The sequence below is a fragment of the Strix aluco genome, chromosome 16 (assembly GCF_031877795.1).
Source record: "Strix aluco isolate bStrAlu1 chromosome 16, bStrAlu1.hap1, whole genome shotgun sequence".
NCBI lineage: Eukaryota > Metazoa > Chordata > Aves > Strigiformes > Strigidae > Strix > Strix aluco.
This window is the reverse complement of record NC_133946.1, coordinates 1,677,968-1,699,896: the sequence shown is the minus strand read 5'-3', so window position 1 is coordinate 1,699,896 and position 21,929 is coordinate 1,677,968. Positions and strand designations below refer to the sequence as shown.

General features: G+C 41.1%; 1 protein-coding gene across 11 annotated transcripts in view; it reads right to left on the bottom strand.

The window, feature by feature from the left end:
- Positions 1–16,345, bottom strand: part of MICAL2 (microtubule associated monooxygenase, calponin and LIM domain containing 2) — a 130,111-nt gene extending 113,766 nt beyond the window's left edge. For 10 of the 11 annotated variants that reach the window (XR_012625369.1, XR_012625370.1, XR_012625371.1 and 7 more), the window contains exon 1: positions 16,296–16,345. The gene's annotated coding sequence lies outside the window, so the exon portion shown is untranslated. Of the gene's footprint in view, positions 1–15,944; positions 16,026–16,295 lie in introns of those variants that run through there. The other variant, XM_074841683.1, reaches the window with a different exon arrangement.
- Between the last annotated feature and the right edge of the window lie 5,584 nt (positions 16,346–21,929).

Sequence of the window (21,929 nt, the reverse complement as noted above, 5' to 3'; positions counted from 1 at the left end):
TGGAACAGCGGAGATATAAAAGTTAATCACAGAACAGGCAGTGGGTTGGCTGTTTTTCAGTCAGCACAAGATCTTCTAGTTTTAGTAAGATGTTAGGACACTGGGCCAGACTAATTCAGAGAACAAGTAATATCCCAGCTACCATTACCGAAATCACATCCAGCAGGGAGGCGGGAGGGCCAGGCACATCGAGCAGAGGCAGATGACATGAGAGGATGATGGAGAGGGAGCTCTGGCACCACTCCTGCCTGGCTGCCAGTGGGAGCTTTGACATCCCACTCCCTCCCACAACCCCACGTCCTCCTCTCTGCTCTTCACCCCCAGGTCACAGGGAAGACTTAGATGTGTCTGTGAGGAGCATGAAAAAATGCATACCCACTAGCTGACAGAGCTATGTCAGCAAAATCCCTGGTATAGATGCAGCTATACCAACAAAATTGAGCCACATTTGGCAGCAGAGGTTCCTCTAGTACAGCTTCCCTTTGTATGCATGGGGACATAATTATGGAGGTAAATACACCATGAAAAAGAACAAACACATGAACCAGGAAAAAGCAGACTCTCTTAGTCAGCAATCATGGAAATAATGTTGGTTCGTGACACTTTGCGAATAGGGATAATCCAGAAGGATGGGGCAGCTAGATAGGCTATGAACTGACACAGCAACATGAGACTGCCAAGGCCTTTCGCAGTGCCCGAAGAGTTGTCATCACATTTCCTGGCCCCCAGCAGGAATCATGGGGCAAAAGGGGCTACCATCGGTGCCTTCCTGCTCTCTCCAGCTGGAAGCCACCCTACGTCCAGATACACCCTGTCCCCTACTGTGGCCACTCTTGACCCAGAGGAACTATGGAGCAGAGAAAGGTGACCAGCACTGCTGCTACTCAAACTGAGAGCTGCAGAAAGACATCAGCTGGAGACACCAGAAAGTGCCTTGCAGTGAGGAACCAGAGAACTGCAGATACCAAAATAAGACTGTCTTTTGTTTCCCCTCAGGATTTCTGTGACAAAGGAAATTAATGTTTGTTTGGGGTTTTTTAAGCAAAAATATAAAATTATGGCTGTGCTGAAGGAAACTGCCCAGGATATGTTTTGGAAGAAGAAAAAGAACAGCACCAATGTTAACTTTCACAGAGCACATGCCAAAAGCTCTCTGGAGTATGCTTCTGATTGTCTTTCCAAGTGTGGATCTCTGGTTATATGTCTTCTCTCCAGTATGTTCCCCTCTTGTTATTCGGGCTGCAGCAATTATCCAAGAGCTGAACAGGAGGAATAAACAGTCAGCCCAAGGACTGCAAGACCCCAAGAGCTCCAGGCCACAATAATTCATTTGGCAGAGCTGCCCTCATCTGTAGACATCAGACTTCCAGATCAGTAACTCGGATTAATCCACTGAAAACACAGACAGTACTGCATTGCCAATCATCAAAGAAATAAAACATTCTGGGCAATATTTCATATGCATTCACACATGCTTTTAGGAATCAACACATTCCATTGTTAAAATTTTTTTAATGCAAGCTAGCACACAATACTTCCTGCATCTTATTGGCGTATTAATGTTATCAGTCACACTGAAATTCATGGGAACCACAAGTTAAAGAAAGAGAAAAAGAATTTTTTTTTTTTAAAAAAACACAGTTTTGGGTTGTGAATGCTAGGTTCCTTGGTTAGAGTAATGTCAGTTCACCACCGAAAACCAGCTATTGAATGACAGTAGAGAGCTGCAAAGCCTCGCCCAGACAAGTCAGCCAGAGGGTGGTGGAAAACCAGAAAATGTAGGTTAAACACCAAACTCTGCTCCAGGGAACATTTACATGAGAAGACAAAAAAGAAAGCAAGCTACTGGGATTGCTATATATCTGTTTTCTTTTTTTTTTTTTGTCCTTGTAAACTGGACCCATAGTTACCAGAAGAGACTAGAAAAGACATCGCTTCTGAAAGTAGAAACAGTATTTTTGGAAGAAAATGTTCAGGACAATTTCTACCCTCTCTCAGCCTTGACTTCCCAAAAAATGAAGAAAAACAAAGTATAAAAAACCCAAATAAAGATTCCAATAGAGTTACAAAAACATCATCCATTTCTGCTGCAGAAAAATTCTCTCAAACAAGAAAATACATCTTGAAACATTATTTTTGGGAAAGCCATCAGAAAAAACAAACACCAGTGGGAATAAAATGTTAGGAAGCAGCCTCTTCAAAAAAATCCTCTGAGGGTATAACATCATTAGCCAATAATAGGAGAGATGACAAATGCATCACTGTTTTCACAAGGCAAGCTGAGATACAGTCAGAATTAAATTATGATTCATTTTCTCCAGCACAAAAAAGATTACTAGAAAACGTGAAACAAAAAAAAGCACTTTTTAACAGTAATTGTTTATCACACAGCATGGTTCCAAAAGCCTGAAGTTTAAATACTCTGTTAATCCTGTCAACAACATTAAAGGTCAGAGGTGGATGCACCTTTTCATGTTCAAGTCTTTATGCAACACCGGCCACTTGCTACCAATCACCTACCAAGCAGAATGACCTAAGCTTAAACACATAGAAGATGTTATCATGAGGCTCTTTAGTCATTCTTTCATTTAGAAAATTTATTTTTCCATGTACGGGTACTTTACTGCATGTAAGTGGGCAGACACTGTAGGAACGTGGGCACTTCTAAAGTGCCAAGGCAAGGAATAATGTCACTTTTTTCTAAAAAGTTACTTTACTCACTGTCATCTAGTCCTAACACGCACTTTATAGGAGATTCAAAATTTCTTAATGAAAGAATGCATCTGTAGGGAGGCTATGGCCAACATCAACACATACATATCTAAAAGTCAATGTCAACAATGCTTTCAAAGAGTTGAGCACCTGTAAGTGCAAAAACATGGCAGGTATGTTAGACACAACCAGAAAGTCCTAAAACAGCGTTACCATTTCATTCCCACATGAGGTTACATGTAACAGCGACAGGGTTCCTTGGGGATCCTGAAATGACATCATGTGGTGACTACATGTTGCTTACTTGAGTATAATGTTTGCAGTACCAGAGTAGATTAAATGCATTGCATTTCTTCCCCTTTCAACAGCTACAGGAAGACAGAGGTAAAGCTGCTTTGGTGCCTCAACTCTCACAGCCTGTAATTTTCAGAGAGAGAAAGGATTAACTGGTTCTGGGTTTGCAGAGTGCCTGGTACACAAGGTCCTGATTAGAGCTGGCTTTCTGAGAGAAAACAACAATTTAGGAAGGGAAGTGGTTTACAGAAACCTCTTGGGTCAAATTGGTTTTGCTTTAGCATGGCCCAGCCTCTGCCAGCCAGTTGGACGCCCACTGGCCCATGCTGCAGTGCTGATGGCCCCCAGGGCTGCACTAGGGAGGGCGTGGGGTGGCTGCGCCCTCGCCCCCACCACCATGGGCTGCTCATGGCCCCTGCGTGGTCTCCGAGGCTGAGCCCGCACAGCCTGACCCCCTCCCTCCCCACGCCTGCTCTGCCAAGAGCAGGAACTAGGGAACGGGAACTGTTAGAATACTGAAAGCTTTTTCTCAACTTTTGAGCAGAAGAAAACCCAAATTCCCTTCATCCAAGATGCTTACATAAAGCAAACCAACTGAAGACATGAAGATGTATTTTGTGATTACAGTTCCTTCACATATAGTTCAAACAATTTTAATATCCCCCAACTTATAGATACCAAAAAAGAAAACAGATAATTGACCATCAGAAAAAAGATGGAGAGAAAAATTTCTGGATGCAAGCTATTCACAAAGGAAATATTCTTAAGTTCTCCACTTTATAAATATGACTTTTAAAAAAGTTTTGTTACTGAGCCTGAGACCTTACATTGGCTTGGACTTCTCTCCAGTTTTACATTAGCACAGATTTCTCCCTCTCTTCTGCATACAGGTAAACAGTATTGCTTTTATTTCACTGAAATGTGCAACCAGATCTTTATCTACACTCCAGTTATCAAGCTTTAGTTTACTAGGAATAAAGAGTTAGCTAATGCCCTAATACAGTGCCTGTATTACCACCGTGACTAAATGCTAACGCAACCACTGCCCCAAGAGCTATATGCAAAAAACAGCATAGGCTTTGTTGCAGCATCTTTCAAAAGTAGGACATCCTTGGAGCTCACTACATGGGGCTCTGAGTGTTCATAAACCCATGAAAACAGCACAAAACTAGCCTTTACTTGTGCTGCACTTCCTTAGCTATTTCATTACAGCCTGTAGCAATCTGCATGTGGCATCTCGCTCTGCCACTGCCATACTGAGCCTGACTTTTGGCCTGGGCATCAGCACGCAGGTGGCTGGTGAAGGACAGGCACAGATAGAGCAGGGCAGATCTGTGTTTGGACCAGACCAAATTCTGCCATTGCCTCCGTCACAGCACAGTGATAGATGCTGGTTAGGGATGAGCAGTCTAAGGACCCTCATGCAACACCGTTCATTACTCTGCTGCAAAGAAAATCCAAATTGGCAGAAACACCCCTAAAGATAATCTAGTACCTTTCAGCTTTGTAAAGCACTGGGGTGGGGGAAGAAAAAAAAGAAAAAAGAACTTTAGAGGTACTGTTGGACTGGTTTTGCTCTTCACCTTTTCTTTCCAGCTGGGTGGTTTTGGGTTTTTTTTTTAAAGGATACATGAATATTTTTATTTTTTCTCCCCCCAGACAGTTGCTTGAAACTGCTACTTGGATTACCAGAGAGAATGAGCAAGTGATACACTGCATAAAGCACAAGGAAAGCAATGAGATTTTCTGAAGTAAAAGCTGAATTATGATGCATCTGAAATTGCAGTATTTCCCCTTTCAATTTTGAACCAAATTTATAAACAGGTTCTTCAGTACATGCTGCACCCACAGGCATGTGATCACAATTGCGTTTCAGGTATTGTGCAGTTATTGCATGGAGAGGAGAAAAAAAAAAAGACATACACCAGAAGTTTTGGACAGTTGGCACACCAGGTCCAAAATGCATACAATCAGCATAGTATGAGCTCACTCCCATCGAAAAAGAAAAAGTGAGTCAACGTACAATCTAAACCTCAAATGAAATAATCTGAGGAGGACGAAGTATGGAACAAGTTTAAAGTTTATATGACCTCTGGAAGCAAAATTTTCAAGGAATGGTGCTTTTTGCATGCAAATCTGCAGCCAGATAGTACTTACAAGAAAACTCTTAAACCAGAGGCCAAAGGAAAAAAAAAAGGCACATCAGCATGAAAAAAGCTCATATGCCAGTCAAGATATTTCCATAATGCATTTCTAAATCAGAAATCCTTATGAAAGGGAGGCAGAAAGTGACTGCAACAGTCACCAAATCAGTCCATTCCTTTAAAGTACAACATGAGAGTTTTTACCCCTGCCCCCATTCCTGCCAAGCGCAGATCACTATGAAATACATTAAGTTCAAATACTCCAGAATCTCCCCTGTGTGTAGCACAGATTATCATAGCAAAAGCTTTGAATATCACTGTCTCTTTGATGGTGCTTCTGGTGCCTGGTGCAGCTAGGCAGGATGAGAGAGAGGGCTGTCAGACCTCAGGCTTCTATCAAAGCTAGACTGAGCATGACTTCTTCACTGATGCCATCAACTTCAGGGAATTCCTTTCAAACGAGGTCCATCAGACATACCACTGGCTGCATCTAGGGAAAACGGGCTCCTTTCTAGCCAGATTAACCTGCTACCTTAAACTGCCACATTTAAAACCACACATGCAAAGATCCAAGGATATATTACAGTGATTTAAGCACATATCCCAAGGCTCCTGCTGCCACTAACAATGCAGAGCCTTTCATGAGAAACTCTTTTGTTTTATTCCCTATGTTAGTTTATCTGTGCTGCACAATCCAAAGCCCTCCTTGCCCCACCACATATAGCTGGGGCTCTTCCACCTCTGTCCCTTGTTGACCTGCAGTCCAGCCAGTGAACATGACCAGTGTACTGCCTCTGGAGGAGCAACACAAGCACACCGAGAAAAATTCAAAAGTCATAGTAACAAAGTGTTTGCTTACCAGATGCCCTAATGCAGCGAGTGACATCCAGAACAGTTTATTCCTAGCTTTCTATGACTAACGTGATAGGATTCTTCAATTAGCAGCTTATTTTGTTTTCACTGTGACAAAAGATGCCATATGTTTTCATAAAAGAAGTAGACGAAAAAAATTTTAAAGAGGTGTAAATTACAAATGTTGAGTTACATGAGTGGCCATTACAATCTCTCCTGTCGTTCCTCGTAAAATGTGCATGTGAAACACCACTTTATATTGGGTCTAAGGGAGAATAAAGTGCAAAAGGCAGCACTTCACTGGATTCCTAATATCCAGCGTATCAACTAATTATGAATCAATTTTTGCAGAGCATATTTCCCCAAGGCATCTTGACAGGCAGCGTATGGCAATGTGTGAACAGTTCACCTCGGTATTTTCAGGTCAGACTATATCCTAACTGGCTGAAAAGCACCCTTCATTTCTAAAAACAGAAGCTGACAGCTTTGCACAGGCCCCTTACAGCCATCTTCTTGCAGTTGGGGCAGCTGCACTTACGTAATTACTCCTTTTACCTCGTGGCAGACCTTTATTGGCAGGGCCACTCCAGAGTAACCATGTCTCATAGTGCTCTGGCAGAGGTCTATTAATCATCAGCGGGTTAAAAGGTCAGATTAGTAAATCTGCTTAAGGCACACACCCAGCAGGCAGTGCAAGGATCTCAACCAAGGACATTCAGCACAGACACTTCTCTGGATCTACAAAATACCTGAGCAGGCAGAGGAAGTGCATTGCACTCGCAGGCACTACCTTCACAGAGCAGAGTGTCCATCCAGGCTCTGACAGACTGCTGTAACTTTATAGGCACAGATGCTTCACGTGTTAAGAAGTACAATAAATACAACATGTTCATATTTCCCAGACAGAAAACCCAGATTATTAGCAACAGTTACCAACACAATTACCACAGGAGTTCTCAAATAGATTTCTCTACAGTCTTGCCTACATCCTATTTTTCTGATCCCTATGAGGTTGCACACCAGTGCATCTCACAGCTTAAAGCTGAAAATTTTACTGCCAGAAGGCGACAGGAACATAAACTAGAATATAGGCTTAGAGGAGAGAAAAAACAGGTAAAGGCAAAAAAAAATGAATGAGCAACTAAAATACAGTTTTGGTGGAAGAAAAAAGAACCTTTGGCCCAAGTCTCCGCCACTTTGACACTTTCTTACAGAAGTTCATGACAGTTCTGGAAGTGACACTGACCAAAAGCTTCAAGTCACAGTATCTTGAGAGAAATTTTTAAACATGCAATACAAGCAAAAAGTTCAGCTGTTTCCACCTCTCCTTAGCATTGGCAAGGTTATCATTACACTGTGTCACCGCTGTAAAACAAATCCAGTCATCTACAATTGCACCACAGAGAAGATGGCTCTGCTGAAAACAGGGGAGGGACTGCATCTGCTGGGGTGTGCCAAGCGAAACTCATCAGCATCACAGCACATGACTAAGCACGTATTCGGGTACGTCAATACCCAACCACCAATTTGAAAAATAAAAGGTAATTTCTTCTTATCTCCCCCCTCCCACCAACCTGTAAATATGGGAAAAGACAGAACATTGCTAATTAAGTTTAAGAAGCCTTAACAAGAAAAAAAAAAAAAAAACCCACATCACAAGGTATGAAACAACCATTCACACAGGACAATGACTGTTACTATTCTATTTATGATTAAAATGTATCAGGTAAGAAACATTAGAAATTAGGATCCTATTTCTAAAAGTAGAAAGGTGAGTGCAGATACACTTGACAGAGACTATTCATGTGAATACAGGCCTGTAAGGTAGGTAAATAATTACGTAAATGTTGCCTTTTTTGCTTAATTTTAATAGCGAGAGGTAATACTTAGGTTGTCAATACTAGTTTCTAATGACTAGGTCCAGAACAATCAATTAGTTTTCATTTTAAATTCCCCAGACCTGGTAGAAAAGAGAAAAGCTCTCTCTCTTCTGGATATCTTCCCCCAAGAAAGCAGAATAATCATTAAAATCATAATGGAATCAACAGCCAAAGAAAAAAAAAACACTGTTTGGCTTCACTTCCCCCTCCAAAATGAAAAAATACATTCATTTCAGCCCTGCATCTGGCATAATATCCCCGCAAAATACTAGACAACAGAGAAAATCCATAAGGAAAGCAGGAAAATTTGGATTCAAAACATAAGCTGCTTCTTAGTATGTCAAAGGTGTATTTTCCTCATTAGAGAAACAGTCATTAAAAATCAATGCAACGAAGGCTTCCATGAACTCATCAGAAGCACTGATCACAACCTTACAAAGCCTAGCAGGAAAGTTAAAGTAATGAAGTTGCTTTCTACTTTGTAGAAGTACCAGTAGTTCTCTCTCACACATTTTCAATAGACTCTGCACACGGGTTGGCATATCGGCTGCACAACAGCCAATTAGGCAGACAAGGAAAGCCTTACCATTCTTTGCTCGTCTGTATGTTACTTCGGTAGAGTGAATAAAACTGAAAAGTGGTTCACAGTCTCTTTGTGCACTAGAACTATTAGAGTAAAAAACCTGTGATAGATCTGCATCGATACTTAAATTAAATCTTGTATGCAAATGCAGACCTGCTATCCCTTTATTTATCTTAGAAATCAGCGAACTAAAAGACAAATAATTATACAGCTATTTTCCAGAAGCCAGTGTTTGTAGTTATATTGGCTTGAGATTTCAAATGAGCCAGATCACCTTTTGGACAGGTATCCTATTAAGTTCTAGGTCAGTTATGTCCTGTGGAATGTTTTACTTGTCAAAGAACACACAAAGCTTTACCTCAAAGGGCAATAGAGTTTCATATTGACATTACTTTGTAAAACTACCTGCTTTACCTGACCATCTGAAGGATGCATACAAATGCTCCATTAAGAAAAGCTGAGTCAAGAAACTCTATCAAACACAGTGTTAGGTCATTTGTGTATTTTATTGAATGTCACGTTGAACCTTGTATTTACCTTTGTAGGAGGAAAGTATTGTGAGCAACACACAAAAACATCTCACCTTGCTCCAAAACAGTCGTGTAATTCCTTTTATTCTCTATTAATGCATGATAAACATAAAATAAATGGTAGACAAATATTTCACCTCCATAACTGAGCTTGAAGATGCTTCTACATGCAAGTTACTAACAACATCAATTCATTCATTAAGGCAGGTAGTAGCTAAAGACATAGCTATATACAGGTTCCGTGGTATATATTTAAATGCATGCATGCATAAAGAGGTCCAAGGTCAGCATCCCACTGAGTCCACCTCCAGGGGAGAATTGGTGCTTCTGAAGGAATAAAGCCATTCCCCTCTGTATGCTATTCTAGATTTATCTTGAAAATGGATATGTGAAATATTTATTAAAATTACTCTGCAGAGGATACCAAGGGCAATTTTTTTTCCTGATGACATGCACAAAGCAGGTTGGCCTAGTGCACATTAACCTATTCTCCTGGCCGCTTATCTAAGCATCAAAGTTATGAATAAGATGTGGCTGATCTGTAGCGCTGGTTATGCCTTACTGTACCACACAGAGCAGCTCTGCAGTATGTGCTGGGGAGTATTACATTACTCATCACCCCTCTGCCGCAGTTTCAGCTCAGATACCTACACCCAAATATAAACCAGGTACCCAGGACAAGACCCAGCGCTTCATTAAATATTTGGCACGTTGTCTCAAATTACCTTTGACACACAGGGTTATTTATACATCATGGCACATTGCAGGCCTCTGCGACAAGATAGCATCACACAATGCTGTATGTCAGGAATGCAGGCAACAGATTTAAACCAATCCCCGCTTCAAGACACTTTTACTAGGAAGCAGGTCACAAACTGAGTAATATCCGTTTTATGCACTGAAAAATGTATGCTATTCATTTCCAGGAAATAAAGTCAACCACCCTAATCCTTCTTCCCTCTCACATACACCCCTCATCAGAACAACAGAAAGGTGATTTCTTTTGTCTTAACATGTTCGCTGTTGGGATGTATTTAGTTCTTTATACAAGCCCTATTTTTCCTAATGCATTTGCTAGAACACCTAATGTTGACTTGGTGCAAGGGCAGTGTTTCAGAGAGTAATTACAGCAAAAGGTATTTGGTTACATGCACCAAATTCAGTTCTGAATATGCACCAATAGTTCATATTTACGGAGCTTGTTTCCAAGCCTTGAACACGTGCACATTTCTGATATTCATTCAACCACATTAATGTTCTGAACTCAAATACTGTATGGAGAAGTGTCAGCTGTTACTTTAAAAAATCCATAGATAGAAATGGGAAGAACCTACATTCTGCATCCATCTTACGAAGCAAAACTCTGAAATCTGAAAAATGGCTCCAGACTTCAATATTCTTCTGTCCCTACAGCCATGGAACTACTTAAACAATTTTCTGAACTGATAGAAAGGCTGCATAGGTGGCAACCATAGGAATTAGTAGCACTCAGTGGTAGGGGAAAACAAAATACTGAGCAGACGGCTAGGAGTTTGGATCTGAAAGAGAACTCATTCACATAAATTATCCAAACCCAAATATCATATTCCATCAACAGTTCCTTCAGTCCAGCTAGGATGGAAATGAGACCTGGAGAAGTAATTTCTCTTCTCAGGATGCTCACTCCTTTACAACCTCTAACAGAAGAAAAGCAATGGTGATTCAAGTGTACAAGTATATACTGTACCAGATCCACAGCTGGGGTGAAATGATGTTGACAAGAATATTTTTAATAAATAAATAAAAAGCAGCAGTGACTACACACTTACTACCATGAAGTCAAGCCCAAGTACCTCCTGCAACACAAGCCCTGAATTTTCTCCTAATCAGCTCATATTGCTACTTAAAATTATTCCCCAGCTCAGCACAAGGTGACAGAGCATGAAAAAAATCCATAAGAAACAGCCTGATAACAAGCATATACAATAGATGATCCTGTACAAAAGGAAGCTGATCTCATGAGTAAGCAGAAACCAAAAACTACCCAGCATCTTGCAAAGTTTGTTATAAGGCTAATGTTTAACCAGGTGTTTTTTTCAGCTGGAGAGGGTGTCAGCAGAGAACATTGCGTTGCATTATTAATTTCTCCCTTGCTTTTAGCAACTGCCTTCAGAGACTGCATTTGTTTCTCTAAATCCTTTTGTTACTCCCCATGTGCAGAAGTTTAGAGGCCAAGGGTATTGCACATCCCTAACACCACTAACAGATGGGACTCACCTCAGCCAGTAACACAGATTATAGTCACTGTGATACACTCTCATCTGATTACATACAAAAAAGAATTCCACTATTTGCCAAACCCAAATCTTCTCAAAGAGAGAGGAAAACTATTCTACCTTCTGCTTTGCTTTTTTCAAAATTGTGAATAATTTTTTTGCTGGATTCCAATCATATGTGATTTGCACACAACAGACTAGCAAAAAACATCTTGGAGGATTTAAAATCCTTCCAACTGGCTATTGGAGTTGCCTATTCAGGTAAGAAAACGGCAATATGTTATCTGAACCACTTAGTCTTTCACAAGTAACACTATATAAAAAAAACAAACATAAAATATGCAGAAGAGTTAAGATAAGCAATCAAATTACCATAAGACTATTTAAAGTTGATTACAAAACATCCCCACATATTCCCAACAAAAATTTCACATGGCTTTGGAAATTCTGTTTCGATGCTTAGATATGGCAGTTACACAGAAAGATGAGGATGAACTGTAACACCCCCTTAGGCATTACTGCAGTCTACACAGGCAATAAGCTGCAAGCTTAAAAGGTCTGAGAAGGATTTATCGTGGACTAACAGATCCAAATAACCTGCTTTTTAGGAAGACAAAACTCCCCAACACACACTTACAACGGCAGGCATAGTCATTCTAAAAGCTGAATTGGTAATATCCACCTGGCTGAATGCAGCAAGTGGAGAAACTGGTGGCATATGTTCAGACCAATGCAGATGAGATGCCAGTGACAAGAACAAAAGTTTAAATCTAATCCACATATTCCCATCACACAATTCAATAAACCATCTGCCTGAAGGAGTCAGGCCCCAGATAGGAAGCTTTCAGAGGCCAGCTAACAAAACATAGCAAAGTGTCCAGAAGCAGACAGGCAGGTGATCTCTGAACTCATGGATTGTCTTCAGAATCACTCCCTCCTCACCACGTCTTACCATTACAACTCTAGGGAGGAAAAAAGCAGCAAGAAATGAACCCAAATTTCCTCCTAGTTACATCAGTGTTACTGGGACACCAAAATAAAAATAATCAGAACTTAAACTAAATATAAGCTAGAGCAGTAGTGTCTATTACAATTTGTGCTTGTGGTAGGGTCTGCCTTTTCCAACACAGAATGGGGCTTCCCTTGCTCCCCATCCTGCACAGTAAACTGCCAGCAAAAATTTGGAGGAGATAATAAAACAAAACAAAACCTCCCAAGACATAACCCCTCACTGAATGGGGGGTTATGAACTCAGAGCAGGAAGAAGGCTTGATAGCACACACAGCTCAGATTTAAGCATATCTGAATTTTTTCCCTTTCATGGAACTAAGAGTCTAAATATGACTAAAGATCATTTTGGGGACGTTTTTACTTGCTTGTAAATGTAACTATGCATAGATGAAAGAGTTATTCTTAGTCATCTTCTCCATGTCAAAAATAAACCCAGCAATTTCTAGAATGTGTCACAATACAATATTAACTATGTGTTTGCACAGTTACCGAATCAGTGGACACTTAATAGCCTTAATTTAGAATATCTGTATTTTCTGGAAACAGCCTAATGTACCATGCTGGAATACCCCGAACTACTAATACCACTTCTGAAGGAGTCAATCTGCAGCATAAACACCTCTAAAACCCTCCAGTGATGAGCAAAGCAAACAGCGTGCCATCCCTTAGCAGCCAGGCTGCCAGACACAGAGCAGAGGCTGCATTTTTCAAATTAATGGACTCCTCACACAGAAAGAGCTTGAAAAGAGAAGGTGCAAAGAAACAATTTGCTCACATACAAAACGCACATGCTAAATATATATGATACATGTACTCATGTATTATACAGATACACGCATGCCGGGTTGCCTGTACAGACATACAAAACAACCCCTCAGCCTTTCTGAAGCTTGTTGGCTCTGGATACAACCTGCGAGCAAGCTGAGAAAACACAAGGACCATACAGGGAGGCAGACCTCAATTTCAGTCATCTGAAATTGTCTTCGTTTTAAGGGAATCAGAACACACCGTGTCCCTAAGAAGCAAATCCTCTTCCAGTAGAAAGCAGAGGTTTTTCTGCTGACGCCAGGGGAATCAAACTGAGTTGAAGGACTCCTGAGGAACAGATACACGTTACCAAGGACTCACAACAAATGTTACAGCTACATGGAAGAGCTACATGGGAAATATATAGCATTTGAAAGTTTTCCCTCGAGTTTTCAAGATACTAATTATAAAATACCAGAGCAGTGAGACAGCTGGAGCAGATACAAGGTATGTGCTGAAAGAGGTGAAAGACTTAAAGCATACTCACAAAGAAACCGAACAGCAATCACCTCTCTTGTTTTATGGTTTCTTACACTTAAAGAACATCTCCAGCCAAAAAATAGATGCTCTCATCTCCATAAGGAATGGGACATGGCCACCAGACAAGAAGATGCTGCTTCAGAATATTTTAGAAAAAATCTTTTCAGATCATATTTACTTCTAGATTCTAGACAAAACTGAAGGAAATCTGAACTCCTCACAAACAGCAGCGCAACCACCCCCCCAATATCAGGGATATTGTACTGCATACACCTTTAGAGTGACATTAAGGCAACTAAGGAAAAAAAAAAAAAATCAGAGTTTCAAACAGAGATGACTTCTCATTTCTGTATGCTTTTCTATACATTTCTATGTACTGGTTTGCTAAGAACCCACCTAGTTTTACAGACAGGGCAGAAAAAGTCATGTCACTTGCTGCAGGCAAAAGGAATTAGAATGCAGGATCCTTCAGTTTCTCATCAGAACTTCATTTCTCCACCACATAGTATAAGATGCACCTCCAATATTTTTTTCTAGTACTGTGAAGAGAGCAGCACTAACTAATGTCAAGCAGCATTTTAAAACCTTTTTTTGTCATGTTATCGACTTTACAGGTCTGTTGAACATGGGGAACAACATATATTTTGCAGCAACAATCATGAAAAAGAGAACTGAATAAAATGCATGAGTCAAATCTGCTGGTACCTGGCTCGCCAGCCCCATCATAAAGCAGCCTCCAGCCTTGTGGTATGGAGAAACCAAGGTGTAGGAAGAGGACTGAGAATTTCTCAATGCAAGACTTCAGCTGAAAAAGACCATTATGCCTGTGTTGTAAGTAGGTGTGTCCACTCGCACCAGCTGATTTATGGAACACTGATGTCTTCTGGCCTACATCGCTTGTGACCCCACTACCCCAGCCCTGCGCAGTTACCACTGCAGGCTCTGCTATCTGCCCGACGGGGGAGGCCGCAGCGATAAGGAGGAGGTGGGGCAAGATTCAAGTCAGGGGAGTAAAGTGGCTAATTACTGCTTTGGGCAACAAGTAAAATGGTTACAAGATAAATACAGCACTTGTATTTTAAAGACAACTTGTATTTTCAAGCAGAGAACTGTAAAACTGTACGTTTTTCCAGTTTCTGAAGTAGCGAGACATTACAAAAACTGAGACTGAACATAGAATTCAGCCTGAGTAAGACTAAGATCAAGGATGTGTTGAGTGTTAGGAGAGCGAACACAATTTTCATTCTTAAAATGTTTACTGATCTCATAATACTGAGAAAAACTCTATAATATCCCTAGAGTTAGAAGCAATAGTTTGCTCATGCTTCAGTACAGTATTTTAGAAGCACATTTTTCAGATGCATCCTCCAGAAAGAATAAAACCCACATATTTAGAGAAATACCCAGCTATTCAAAGTAAGCATTAATGGACATACGCTTATTTACTGTGCTTGTGTAATTGATAACAGACATGAATTCCAGTTTAGTTGTCCGATAATCTGTTTTCCACCCATGTAGTATAATTAGCAACCAATATAGAGTGGCGAAATGAGGGAAGAAAGATGCCCTCTTTTCTCCCAGATCAAGGCACTTCATGAACATCAATTAGATGTTAATATCCCTGGGAGGCAAGCGTGACAAGTCTTATTAAACCATTTTAAAGATTAGGACACTGAGTCACAGAGAGATTAAGAACTTCCTCAAAACCAATAGCATAGTCAGAGAGGGGGCAGCTACACCCCAGTCGGGCCTGGTGGCATGAGATTGCACTGCTCCACCTCGTTACAACATTTAGAGTCTCTAAGGGAAGGGGGAAAAAAAAAAAAAAAAAAAAAGAAGTCCACACTCATATGAAGTTTCCTGGCCGTGCCAACATGCCTCAGTTTTGACCTGCAGGGACCATCTTTAGATACATGAATGCAGTTTGGTTTCCATGCTCAGATCGCATTTTGGCTGAAAGTACCAGCAAGGTTGCCAATTGTAAACGGTTTTTAAAGTCAGCAGAGACCTCCAGATCTTTTCCGATAAGCTTGAGAGAGAACTTAAAGCTTTTTGATACTGGTTCAGCCCTGTAAGCCTAGGGGCAAATAAATCTACAGTCATCAGTCTTCGAGCCAACCCACGGCCAACTAGTTAGCTGAATTCAAATCACATGCTGAATTTACACATTGAAAAGGTAGTGAACATGACAAGACAATTACTATCATAGGTTAACACACACTTCAAAGCACAAAGAAAAACCCAACAGAAGCCATGTTCAATTAGACCAAAAAGTGAGCAGAGAAGGATGTTACACTGATTAACACGCTCATTAAGACGCGTCCCAACTAATAGCCCACTTCAGTGCTGTAACACATTTGGAAAGCATTTCACTGTCTTAACCGCGGAGTACCTACCAAGCTAAAGATGACTTTTACTCTCCCTGCGTCGCCCTCCGACCCAGCCCAGAGCGAGCCCGCAGTTCCCCGCGCTCCTACCAACGCGCCGGGGACAGGTACAGCGCTCAGCCGGCAAACCGTCCGAAGCACGACCCGAACCCGCCCGGGCGCGCTCCGACCGGTCCCGCCGCGCAGCCCTCGGCGCTCCGACCGGTCCCCGCCGCGCAGCCCTCCGCGCCCCGACCGGCGCCACCCGCGGATGCAGAGCCCGAGCGCGGCCCCGGGTGCCCTGGCCCGCCGAGGGACGCTCCAGCTCCGGCCCCGGTCCCGCTCCCACCGCACCTGCCCTGCCCCGCCCCAGCGACCTACCCCCGGCAGCGGCAGCTCCGCATGCTGCCCGCGGCTCGGCGCGGCTCCCGGCAGCGCGGGGCGGGGCCGGGCCGGGGCGGGCCAGGCGGGCGGGCGGGCCCAGTCCCGGGCGAGTCGCCGCCGGGCGCCCCTGGGCTTCGCGCAAGGTGCATTTCCCGCACAGCCCGGCAGATCCCCCCACGCCCTCTCGCGGCTTTTCGGGACCGGCCGTGCCCGGTGCCCACCGGCTGTCCCGGCCCCCCCACCCCCCAGAGGAGGGGGCATCCGCTTCCCCCGCCGCGGCGGAGGCGCCACCGGGAGCTGGGGAAGCGGTGCGTGGGTCAGCGCGTCCGGCACAGCGCGGCGTGGGCAACCGAGAAAGGGCTTCTTGTGTCTGTTCAGGCTCTGTATTTGAGGAAGCTTCAGGAGATTTAAGAACATTTAGCTCAGGAAGCAAATAGAAAACTACTGGAAAGAAAGTTCGGGATTGACTGGTAATGTAACTAACAGCACTTACACCACAACTCCTTGACTTGTATCAACAGTAACATCTTGCTAACGGTAGAAGTGAAGTTTTATGAAAAAGGAAAGAAAAACAATTAGGATGTAACTGCTGCACCAGGGAGGGTAAAGTGCTCCCCAGCTAAAGCTCCTATCTACTAACCTAAAGGTCTGATAAAAACCTCAGCAGGCCTACTGTTCGTGAACTTAAAACATTCATAAATATTTTGGCAGGTGCCACACAGACACTATACCTTAAGTGACCTCGAAGGCAGCTGTGACAGAACAAGGGAGCAGGACCCTAATCTCCCTTCACATGAGTCACCTGACCTTTTTCACACCTGTCTGCTCTGAGCCAAATTTAAAGCTGCTTTCGATAACGTGGAGAGAAAACAAGTGTGAATATGGCCCTATTTATCTATGCACAGCTGAACACAAGTAACACAAGCTCCAACGAGCCAAGCATTTAACCAACTCTAAAATAATTTGTTGACCTCAAGGTAAGCATTTTGTTGCAGAAAACATCTCTCATTTGGCTTGAAAATTGTCTTCTAGCTTCTTCCATTGTGCTTGGCTGAACCCAAGTTTTACTTAGTCCTTAATTTTTGAATTGCAATATGTTATTCTGCTTATTGAACTTTGGGAGATTAAATGTACTTTTTCCTCCAAGTGATAAAAGCTAGAATACAGAAATAATGGTGCATACCGTTTCCCTGCTATCTAAAAGACTGTCATCTTTATCAGCCTTGAGGAAGCAATGAGAAAATGCTCTTGGCAAACTTCCAGCAAAAGTGATCTGTAGTTAGCAAACAGGGATGGGTGTGTGAAAGAAATAACATCTATATATTGTACAAAGTCTTTTTAGTTTCAGTCCAGCATTGAGAGCCAAATGAAAGCAAGATTCTTCCACAGAAAACCCAGAAAATACAAAGTCAAAAAGAATTTACCCCCACCCCCCCTGGAAATATTCCAAAACTTCCTTCTTTAGGAAAAATACAGCACTGGCCTCCCATATATCTCTTCACCTTTACCACCTGTCTTCTTCCCTCCACTCCTCTCAGAAAAAGTTAGTAAGCCCATAAAAAGATAACCTTTTCTCCTGCCAAGTCTCGCCAAAATTTTTATGCACTCCCATACGATCCCACCAGGGATCTTGCCATTCTAATAACTATAATCTGTATATTTACTGATTGCCCTTAAATATTTGAGCTTTGAAAATGGCCAAAAGATGCATGTACAGTTCACACTCACTAGTCTTAACTATTATCATAACTAGCTTTTAAAATTATGTTCCATTAGATGTTACTTAACCAGAATTGAGAATCTTTATTCACATTCACACCTACCTCTCTGCAAAGGAAAACATAACTAAGATACAGCCTAACCACTCTGGGCTAAAATGAACACACTTCAGTAAAGATTAGATTAATAAACGCTAATCAAGAACCACAAATTTGATATTACATGTGGTTCTATTGGCTACCCTTACTTGAAGCGTGGGAAATACAACCAGAAAGGGAAAAAGCAACTTCCCTGGCTGCTGTACAGCCTCCCCTTGAGTGAGACCAAGCTCCTAACCCATTATTTTTAACAGTGCAGCTGCTCTGTAAATTTTTTTTGTTCAGTCCTAGCCTGTTCTGCCCCGTTGAAAGGATAGGAAAAAGGAGTAAGAATAGCCCTTATAAAAAACAATCCAGCCTCATCAACTAGTATAAAGCTGTGCCTGCTAACTCTGCTGTAGGGTGGTCATCCCCTCACTGTGGCTGATTATGTAAAGCACTCCCCTTCCTGCCATGGGCAAGCCTATCCATTCAAATTCTTGTAAATGTAATGCTATCTACATATCCAACACAATAAAAGCCCTTCTTGTGGTATTTAAACAACCTGTCTGATCTTTTGTGATTAACTGTGGATTTCTTCAAAGCTAACTGAACTTTTTTATATAAAAGAGATGGTTCTTATTTTGAAGTTTGTCATCACATTCATCTCCAGTGAGAATCAGTAGTTAAATACAAATTTTCATATTCTCTTCCTTCAGTAATGCTTTTTGTTTTAAATGAACATATAAAGCCATTAGAGTGGTTCTTTTAAAGAAATTTTGCTTTATAGATTGAGGAAAAGAAAATAGATCTAAGGAAAGGAAGCTGAATTCTATATGTGGGAGCATATAATTTTTCTGGAGCCTGGAATAGCTGGATTTTCTTACCACATGTGCAGGAAATAGCCCTTCCTACTCCGTCCTGAATGTATCAGATAATACCCTTAGCATATAATGGAACTATTCCAGTGTGAGACACCTTCTAAGCAACATTTTTGTTCAAGTTTCTAAACACATTAACAGATTTAAACATTTCTGTTGAGGAATCGTTCAGAACACTTTGGTTCACTGGTAAATAATGAATATTTAAACTATTCCACAGGATCCTTGTTTCTTAATTAAAAAACTAGACAGAAGTACCAACAAAACACACCTAGCTAATTTTCTAGCCCTCCTCCCACAGATGACTACACAAGTTCATTTGTTAGGGAAGTTAGGGGATGGGTCCTTCATCACCCTACCTGCCTCATATTGGCAACATCCCACAGCACACCTGGCCAGTAATGCATCCTCAGGTTGGTAACATTAATCCTCCTTTCTTCAACACAAATATTCTGTTGTTTGAGGTTTGAGCATGTGTGGAGGATGTTTTGGGTGGTGGGTTTTTTTTTTTCCACATGTGAATATTTTCTCTGATATTTTGACAAAAAGGAGATAGAGCTTGTCTCATGCAGGTTACTGACACAAATCTAGGAAATTTCACTCTTTGGATCACATGTCTTTGCTGGTTAAATCTCCCTGAAGCTATAAAGGATTTTACTGATGTGAACTTTCTAATAATACACCAAATTTGAGCACAGGACAATCTCTTGCTCCCAGTATCATTAAATATTAATTGATTAATTTCCTAAGAAACTTTGATAACTGCAATCTCATATAGAGCGTACTCAGCTAGCCAGCACCAGCCTCTTCAAAATCTTCAGTTCGTTAATCAAAAAATTCTTTCTTTGAAGACAGAAGAAATGAGCCTCACAATCTTTAGGGTAACTCTCATTTTAGTAAGGCATAAAATTATAATCCCGTATTTATTCCTACAACGGAGTCACATCTCAGTGTCATTTTGCTTTGTGTAAGGGATAATGTCAGCTTTGGTGATGTTGTAATTACAAATCATGGAAACATTTTTTGAGTTCTGAAAAGCAACCACCAGAACCTTAAGAAGTTTGAAACTTCTCTTGGGACACACACCATTTTGTAAGGTATATTTGAATTTTGAGAAGATTTGACAGATAATCAGATAAGGTAGACTTTATGAAAGATACAATAAATCATTATTATAAAGAGTTGCTTTTTTTTTTTTTCTATTTTCTGTCCTTGTAGCCAGTATTTAGTGAGCTGCTAAAAGATTTAGTCTTCCATAGGGATATATCTGGATTTTTTCCCTAAGAAATATCACTAGAAGTCTTCATTTTATTAATGCTGAGTCCTCAATGCCCTAAGGGCTTTATTCCACAGATATTTTATATTTTAATTTCTGACATTTGGGTTTATGTGCTCAATTACTGTTTTGATTCTGCTTTGATTTGCAGAAGTCACTACTCTGAGAAATACATATGGGAGAGTATCAAAATCATAGAGGTACTTCTTCTGTTGAAATAAATGTCAACATCTCGCTGACTTCAGAGAGAAAAAGATCAAGTAATTAAACATTGTTTTGCATGGATCCCAATAGGCTTTGGATCAGGCCTCACCTTTCTAGCTAGTACTTGCAGCTTTGCTGCTTTGGATTCTGCTGACGAACGACTCTCTGTAAAACTAACCGACCAAGCTCAACAAAGCTGATAAGATTTCCTTCCTGCACTGCTGTGCTAACACCTTGCCTGAAAATGTACTTTGAGTTTGGTCATACTTGATTTCAGATTAAGACTTTGCAGAGCAAAGTGAAACATCAATGTCAGCTAAAGTGATAAAGAAATTTAAGTTAACACACAGTCTTTCAAGCCAAATGATTCCAGGCTGCGTACAGCTGGTAAATAGATTATGCTTTGTTAGGGTGCTAAAACATCTGCATGAGCCAGTAACTGTCAGCTGCTTAAAGGATGTCACATTGCAAAATAGCCAGCTAGGCTGCTTCAGATTGTATCAGGAGAAAAATATAGTGATCTGTGATAGAGATGGTGGGGAAATTCTGTGGAAAACAACCCCAAAACAATAAAAACAACACAAAAGACTTGTGTATTTAGCACACACCTGCATGAAAACAGTTCCTAGAATGTGACTGTTGGTGAATAAAGGGAATCTTCTGTAAATACATGCTTAATACAAATTAACTGTTCTGTATGTGTTGTCAGCAAGAACTTGAGATTATTTCTTGTCTGTGGGAAACCTCCTGTCAGAGACAAAGATCATTTTCCAGATGCTTTGATGTTAGCATATTAAACCTTAGCAGAGACTTTATTTAATTAAATGTTATTTATGTTTTGTGGGTGTTACTGAACAAAGTCTTCCCTAAGAGTCATTAATGGAAGAATGACAGAGTGTTCAAACCAGTGAGGACCATCACGATAAGTTTGAGTGCAGAGATAGTCTCTGGTGATATTTTAGGGAAATTAGTGTTTCTCAGACAGCTGAACACTCAGACATACTTGCCTAGCTCAAAGATGAAACCACAGCACTTCTAATTGCTATGCTTCCAGTTTCACAGATTCTCATTCATTTTTAAGTTAAACACTTCTAGTTAGTCTGTGCTATTTTTTAATTGTTTCTTTAATGAATATGACTCCATATGCATGAGCAAACACATGTTAGAAGTTAAATGCCAAATCTCTTTTTTTTTTTTTCATTCTCGAGGAAGGAGGTACTTACTTTGGCAATTCCTGAGTTTACTTTGGGAGATTCTAGTGACTGATTATTTACTGTGCTCTGCATTATGCTGTATTGGAGAAGAGATGACCTTGCTTCTCATGCTTAGCCAGGAAGGAATGGCTAAGAAGATGTAGTCTTTTTTTAAAATTATCTAACACAAATGTTTCTAACTTGCTCTATGGAGATAATAGAAAACAATCAGCAACTGCTGGGTATCAGTTTTGTCTGTTATACATTATTGTCTTGACAGC